The sequence below is a fragment of the Drosophila arizonae genome, chromosome X, assembly GCF_054131065.1.
Source record: "Drosophila arizonae isolate 15081-1271.41 chromosome X, UAZ_ARI_1.0, whole genome shotgun sequence".
Classification (NCBI taxonomy): domain Eukaryota; kingdom Metazoa; phylum Arthropoda; class Insecta; order Diptera; family Drosophilidae; genus Drosophila; species Drosophila arizonae.
The window spans coordinates 33386046-33394679 of record NC_142927.1 but is presented as its reverse complement, the minus strand read 5'-3'; the positions used below and the strand labels follow the sequence as shown (position 1 = coordinate 33394679).

The 8634-nt window shown below is 48.4% G+C and overlaps 1 pseudogene; it reads right to left on the bottom strand.

Annotated features, from left to right (window-relative positions):
* Positions 1–6354: 6354 nt before the first annotated feature.
* Positions 6355–7453, bottom strand: LOC149268226 (uncharacterized; annotated as a pseudogene).
* Positions 7454–8634: the final 1181 nt, after the last annotated feature.

Sequence of the window (8634 nt, the reverse complement as noted above, 5' to 3'; positions counted from 1 at the left end):
GGTCCTTCGATCCGGATCACAAGTCTACCAAATACCAAATGTTGTGACAGTTGTATATTAAATTAAAAAAGTGGTTTCCTCTTTGGCTTACCAATCCACGCTGTGAGTAGAGGCACAGCAAGATCAACAAGGCGATCAAAACAAAAACACCTCCAACGGGTTAAGCCAAAAAGAAGATCAATCACAAATAAACAAAAACTACAACAACCGCAACAAGATGCTGTCAGACAAAGCCATTGAAGTTCTAAAGAAGCAAGCAAGCTTGTTTGACGTCGTGTTAAAGGCCATAGCTGATAAGGAGGCGTTAGCAGTCGTGAATAAGTTGGCAGAAGAGTTCACTGTCAATCACGCGGCGCTAATACAACTCGGTATCCCAAGCAATCATCCGTATTTTATCCAGAATATATACGATGTATTGCGGGAAAATGTCAGGACCTACAAAGAGGCCCTTATGAAGGTCGAGATTACCGACCCCGATATGGACGCCGATAGACCATCCACTAGCAAGAATTGGCATATGCAAACTGAGGCACCCAGGGAACAGGAAATTCAACAAGAAGTACTGTTCTCAAAAAGCGGTTCGACCTCAATGGGCTATCTAGTAGAACTTGTGGACAAAAAAGCTCTAAAAGTAAGAAAAGAAATGGCAGAAGTGACTGCTATCTTAGAGCACAGCAACAGCGCAGATATTCTTGCCTATAAACGCAGGTTATCTTTCCGATGGAAAAAAGTTCAGTCAGCGCTAGCAGATTTGGAATCAAAATATGGAGAGCATTCCGCCTGCAGCGATGAAATAGAAGAACTGGAATGCAACGTCGATGAACTGTTATCTAGACTTGACAGAAAATTACACGACTTGCAAATTACAAAGGAAGACGTTCCAGAGCCACCGAAGTCGGATCTTCCCCAATTTGATGGAAGTCCCAAAGACTGACCAACGTTCTTCGATATGTTCTCCGACATGGTTCACAAAAGGAAGGATTTCAGCGACACAAGGAAGCTGAACTACTTAAAATCATGTCTCAAAGGAGATGCCCAAATGGTAGTGAGCCATTTGTTAAGTGGATCATCTGCTAGCTACAATTCGGCGTGGGAACTTATATGTAAGCGCTATGAAAATAAGCGTAAGATATTCGCAAACGCCGTTAACCAGCTAGTGGACATGGAACTGCTGGAAAACGAAGATGAAAGCAGGATCCGACGATTCTTGGATACAGCAAATGAGAATATTCACATCGTTAAAGAAGTAGCCCAAATTGGTAACGATGCTGATGTACTAATCGCTCAAATTTTGCTAAGAAGGTTCTCAAATGAATTCCTACAACTTTACGAGCAACATGTAAAGAGGGCCAGAGAAATTCAGCCCTTGAAAAATGTACTCGAGTTTATTGATCAACTATACAATTCAATAGACGCAGTACAGATAAGGGACGTCCAGACGCTTGTTGAAGCAAAGAGAACGAGCTACAAAATATGCCGATTTTGCAGCCTGGACAACCACGAAATTACCAGGTGTTCAAAATTTAAAGCAGAGCCAGTTAAAAAACGTAAGGAGTTTGTAACTAAAAGTGCTCTATGTTTTAAATGCCTAGGTTCCCATAGCATGAAAGAGTGCCAAAAGGATTGGTCATGCAAGTATTGTACCAAATCACACAACAATCTGCTTCACGAGGATGCGAACGAAAACAAGACCTTCAGTAGCAATTGTCTCAAAGAAAGCAACGGACAAGATACGCTGTTGGCAACTGCGCTTATTCGGATTAAAAACAAGTCCGGAAAATATGAGCAGCTAAGGGCCCTCATCGATGGAGGCTCGCAAAAGACATTGATATCTGAAGAGGCCGCTCAACGACTACAACTGCGCCGAATCAAGCGGAAAGTGGGAGTACAAGGAATTTCACAAAATGTTGAAGTTCTAAAAAACAGCGTTTGCTTGACAATCAAACCAAGGATGACAAGCAAATTCGTCACCAGAACGGAGGCACTTGTTATGGCAAAACTGCAAAGAGCTCTGCCGAGCAAGAAAATTGAAATGGACATCAATAAGGACTGGATGGGCTGCAAGCTGGCAGACCCACATTTCAATGAACCCAGCAGAATCGATGTTGTGATTGGCGTTGATTTACTCCCCTCAATAATGTTGGGAAAAGTTAAAAAAGTCAACGGTATGCTGGGGCAAAAAACTGAACTTGGATGGATTGTTTCCGGGAACATAGCTAGAGCAGTAAACAACAAGGTGATCAGCGCAACAACGACGATATGCCCGGATAACCTCGAACGCTTCTGGAAGCTTGAAAATAACTCAAGCGGCTCAAAAGAGAACAATAAATGGGATGGCGAAGGCCGGCTAGTAGTCTCCATACCATTTAAAAAAGACTTCGAGTCAGGAAAATCGCGCAAGCACGCTATGACACGATTACTGCATATGGAAAACAAATTCAGAAAGCATCTACAAATATTCACGGAATATAAAGACTTCACTTGGCATGGGAACCGCCACCTGAACAAAGGACCAAAGTAAGGTTCATCTGGATGTCACATTCTCTGGGCCCCGCAGAATGTTCAAGTACGAACATGAGACCTCAAGGATTGCAAGCATGGACATTTCGTCAAGATTATCAATAATTATCATATCTCTATTTCTCGTGTACACAAGTAAGAAAAGGAACCAGGGACAGGAATTGTCAGCTATTACTTTCTCTGGCCCCCCGCAGAATGTTCATGCACATGCATGAACATAGAAATATGATAAGTATGGGAACATATGAATATACGAAGATCGTATACATGCCTCCGACGCACTCAACGACTAGCAAGTAGTGCGCTGGGAAAAGATAAGGATCACATGTACGGACTCTATAAATAGACAAATGGACACCAACCCTTGCAACCCCAGAGTCAGATATGTAAGAGACGAACGCTGAGCCTTACAACCTCAGCGATAGGATAAGAATAGCTAATAGACCCACGCGGAGCCTTACAAACTCTGCGATAAGATAAGAATATGTAATAGAGCAATGTTGAGCCTTACACACTCAGCAATATACGCACTAGATTTAAGGGTTGAAATTATGCATGAGTCTGGGTATATAAACCCAGGCTCAGAAGAATAAAGATCAATACGAAACTAAACACCATCACAGTCAAGTGTATTCATTCAGTCGGTTTCAATAAGTGCCTGAATGATATTCTTCATTCAGGCCCAACAATCCAACCAAACCCTGGTGCTCCTTGTGCTGTCCAACTAACTTCCATGTTGTGTTCTGACGAACAAGCAATTCACCCTCATTTAACTCATTCGATCTTTCAGATATAAACGCCGTCATCAAAAAGCAGCAAACCACTCGGTACCAATTCCTTTGAGTGCCGTGTGTGCAAAGTAGCCCACGGTCTCCGGAAATGCCAGCGTTTTCTGGACCTTACTGAGGAGAAACGGATGCGTGCAGTACTTATACATAAGTACTGCACGAAGTGCTTGGCTCACGAGCACTCCGGGCAATCCTGCCGCAGCAAGGGACGTTGCAAAACGTGGGGCCAGGATCACCACACGCTCCTGCACATCCAGGAATCAGTACGTCAATCCGCCTCGACTCCTAAAGAGGCGGTCACAGCGTCGCTGACGGCCTTGATCTGCACACCAAAAGGTCTCCAGTTTCGAGCGCAACGTCATAACTTGCAATCCTTTCAAGTGGGAAGGGGGGGAGTATGTTAATTCCAGATCCCATTAACAAGAACTGCTCCTCCCGCCCCATACCATGTTATGCTATTAACAGCATTCTGTTAATAACATAACCCCAACACCAATTCTCCTACTGGCTCGCGGTACTTAGCACCCCCGTGCCTCCGCTCCGCCTGTCACTTGCCTCTCCTGGTATTGACAACTTACATATGTACATATCTATTACACATTACTTATATAGAGCTGAACAGCTACCATCCTACAAACAAGTAAGAAAGCTCTTGTCGAGACTGCTCGACTACGAGATCCCCTGAACCCTTGGAGTGATAGCTATTTCAATAATTTTTCGCGTCTTTCAGCTTACACAAGAAACACCACACACACACACACACACACACAAACGCACGCACGCACACACACACAGGCATACATACACACGCACACACACACACACACAGGCACACGTACACACAAACATACACACACACACACACACACACACACATACACAAACATTTACATACATATACACACACAAGCATAAACACGCATGGGCGGCAGTGAGCACTTACTATGAGAACTTAATAACTTTTTTTGTGGACGTATGATCTTCATGATTTCAGATTATGATTATAACATAGATATGCATGTAATTGCCAAAGCACAAGTCCCTAGTATTTGAAATACGCTTTTTACAAAAGTGAGGGTGAGGGTCTCTAGCTCTTATATCTTCTGAAATTGACGCGTTCAAACATACGGACAGACGGACAGACAGACAGACGGACAGGGCCAAATCGACTTAGCTCGTCGCCCTGATCAAAAATATATATACCTTGTGGGGTCTGCTACGCTTCTTTCTGCCTGTTACACACATTTCAACAAAACCATTGTACCCTGATTTCCCTTTGAAAATGTGTTCAGGGTATAAAAAGAGTCATAAGCGACTTATCAAGAAGAGTCGCGGCTAGTACCATTATATCCCGAGGGAACAGTCTTATTTGATCAGAAAATGAGCGCATATATGACTATTTTCAATCTTCGCGCGAATCTTTTAAGAATGACTTATGGTCTGTTAAATTCAAAAATGTTGGAAGGGAAGTGACAAGTGGAGCGGTGTCGCGAGGGCGCTAAGTATCGCGAACCAGTAGGAGAACTGGTGTTGGGGTTATATCATTAACAGACTGCTGATAATAGTATTACATGGTATGGTGCGGGAGGAGCAATTCTTGTTAATGGAATCTGGCATTAACAACATATGTAGATATGCATGTATTTGCCAAAGTCTCTACTATTTGAAATACGTTAACGAATACACTTGACTTTGATGGTGTTGCGTATTCATGTTTATTCTTCTGAGCCTGGGTTTTTATACCCAGACTCATGCATATTTTCAACCCTTAAATCTAGTGTGTTTATTGCTGAGTGTGTAAGGTTCAGCATTGGTCTATTAGGCAGTCACGCGGTGTAAATTCACCGACCACGCCCACGCATTTGCATGTGAAAGGGCGGCAGCAATCGAGTGGCGCGGCCAAGCACTCTCGAGATCACTGGGGGTCGGCGCTTGCGCGGGCGCGCAGTATGACGTTAGTGGGGACACTACCGGTGGTAGACCGCGGGTCGAGGAATGCTCAGCGTTGCCGCCGGCGTTCGCTCCGAGACCGCACAGTTTTACTGCCGGAGATCTGATCATCCGGCGAACGGGCCAAAGCCACGTGCAAACTACCAGTTAGTATTACTGTGGTTGACTACTGTTACTTACTTTACTCTCATAGAAATCCACTCAAAAATCTCTTAGCTTAGCTCCTCTCAGAGTAGTTGCCGAAATGCGTCTGCTCGCTTCGCTACTTATTAACTAATTAACAAGATCTTACAGACTACATACTTATCTACTTTTTACTTAACTTACTCACTACAAAAATATAACCCAACGACTTCAACTTACTCTACTACAAAAACATAATTCGATGACTTCAACTTTACTAAAAATCTTATTACCTACGAACTCTTACTAACTTCATATCTTACTACCTACAAACTCCTACTAACGGCGCGAGTGCAATTTAAGGTGGGTCGTAGGTAAGCCTCTCCTCGCTTGACGGGGTCTCTGGTGACTCGTCCCAACATCTGCCGCGCGACTGCCCGCTCCCGGGCTTGCTACTCTTCCGGCGCCGCCGACGGGTAGACAAATCTTCGGCGCTATCTGTCGCCCTCCACTGGCCGGTGGGAATGCTGGAGCTCGGTTCGCGGTCGGGGACTGAACGTCCTTGTCGTCGCCGCCGCCGGCGACGCCTACGCTGGGCCGTCTGGCTCCGTTCCGGCGAATTCTCCGCGCTGGAGCGGGACTCGCGCGATAGGCGTCGGTTTTCGACCGTGCCCGGCGTGTAGCGCAGCGTAACCCTGGCGGAATCCGGTCGATAGCCCCTCTCGACGTCAGCACTAGCTCGTCGCTGGAGGAGGGGGCTTGCGGGATCGCATCTGCGACCCGGACTACCTCCTCGCCTCTTCGCGTCCATAGCCTGCCGGCTCGCGGTGATACCCGCGCGTACTCCTCTGCTTCTTCCCACGCTACGGTCTCGGGGGTGGGGTCGTCAACGGAGGGACAGTGTTCCCTGCCGTCGTCCCACGCCCGCGGTGGGGAACCATCACTCACTTCCACTGTTGGGATCTCCTCCTCCTCACTCGCTGTCCAGGGTGTCGGGGTCGCCCATCTCGGCGAGGCTCCGTCCTCCGAACCTCTCCGTGCAGCCGGCTCCGGGCGAGGCGGCGGCTCCTCTACGTGTGGTGGCGTCGTCTTCCTCCCTGGCACCTGGATATAAATGGTTGTGTAGTTGGCCCTCAACAGCAATATGAGTCCGTCCAGTCGGGATGCCACGTTTACCGTCGAGCGGTGGACCGTATGCAAGAGCCGGGGCGGCTCCCATTCCTCTCGGCGGCGGTAGTATTCCCTGCCCAGCCTGAGGTCCCTCTGCCGACCTCGTGCCTCTTCCCGGGAGAACGGCTCAGTGCTGTCGCTGCTCGCATCCTCGACGCGGACTGAGCTCTCATCGTCACTACTTATTACGATGGCTTGCTCCATCTCCGTAATTCCCTGCAAGTTCAAGCAGAGAACTGCTTTCATTCGTTTTAATGATCGAAATGGCCTTCTAACTACTACGTTAGTGTTAGCGTTAATGAGTGTGTCTACGGGGAAGTTAGTGATTAACGAGATTGATCGTGTTTGCTGGGTGCTTCGTCGTCGTCGTCGCGAAACAACGGGGGCCGCGCCTCATCCACTGCTTCCCCGACTCCAACTTCCGGGATTGCTTCAATCTCCCCCTCTCCTCAGTGAAACGGCTTCAGCTGTGCGATGTTGGCCACCCTCCTCTTGCGTTCGCCTTCCCTCGTCAGGCGCACCAAATTGGGGGAGATGAATTTGACGACTTTATATGGGCCATCAAATTTGAGCGCCAAATTGTTGTCGCAAGAGGACCTCCGAGCCCAGCGCTGGCCTCCAGTCGCGCCGTCTCAAGTTGTAGTGCCTGCCTTGATCTTTCGATGCCCGCTGCAAGTTGCTGCGCACTATGTCGAAAAATTCTCTCATCCTATCTCATTTGGCCTCGGGCTGGGTTTCCCTCGTCGCCGAACCGGGAGTGACTTCATCGTATAAAGCGGCAGGCAAGCGTGGCTCTTGCCCCAACATTAAGAATACCGGTGTGAAGCCCGTTGAGTCAGCCACGCCTCAGGCAGCGGCTCGTCCCACGAGCTTTGATGGCCTTCGATATATTGCGCTATCATGGTCTTCACCGTGCGATTTGTCCTCCTGCGTCTGTCCTCTTCGTCTGTCCGGTGGCCCAGATTCCGCAATAACTGCCCATTCTCGTCTACATAGTCCTGGAACTTCTCAGGCTCCCTCGCGATCAGCTCGCGCGATTGCGAGGCACTCCTTTTCCGTGGCCGAGTAGTTCAGCTCCGCCTTCAGTAACTTGCTGGCGTCGGTCTGCAACAAGAACTTGGCCGAGAAGTCAGGACAGGCCAAGATAGGCGCGGTAGTAAAGCTCTCCTTGAGCTTCTGCAACGCCTCTTTCTGCTCCTCGCCCCAGATCCACTTCTGACCCTTTTTAAGGAGCCTCGTCATTGGCTGCACCAGAGACCAGTGCCATGCCTAGGCACTGCCGTAACTCCTTTAGGTTCGAAGGCGCTGGAAGGCTCTGGATGGCCTCGACTTTTGCGGGATCGGTAAAAATCCCTTTTCCGCTTATCACGTGCCCGAGGTACGCCAGCTTTTCCCTGAAGAAGCTGCACTTCTTCCGGTTGACTTTCAAATTGGCCGCCCTCAAGCGCCGGAAAACTTCCCTCAGATTGGCTACGTGCTGCTCCTTCGTTGCTCCGATCACCACGATGTCGTCGAGATACGCAAACGCGTGGGGTTCCATGTCGGGCCCGATGACCGTGTCCAGTGCCCTCTGTTATGTCGCCCCCGCCGAATGCAAACCGAAAGGCATCACTCGCCATTGGAACAGTCCTCTGCCTGGCACAGTAACCGCCGTGTATTCCCTACTATCCGCCTCCATCGGGATTTGCCAGTAACCGCTCTTTAGATCAAGCGTGGATATGAACCGTGCGTGTCGCAACCTCTCCTAAATGTGAAGGATCCGCGGAACAGGGTACGCATCCGGGATTGAGTGGGTGTTGAGTTGCCAATAATCTACGCACATGCGCCAATCCCCAGTCTTTTTCTTGACCAAGACTATGGGTTCGCTGTGTGGGCTTTTCGACGGTTCAATAGCCCCAGCTCGAAGTAACTCGTCCACCTGTTCGTCGATCACTTTCTGCATAGCCGGATTCTTAGGGTAGCACCTCTGCTTCAGCGGCCTGTCGTCCTTCATCCGAATGCTATGCTCGGCTATGTGCGTCACTCCCTTGAGGTCTTCAGAGAGTGCCAACTCCGCTTCTAAAAAGTCTTTCAGCTCGTCTAC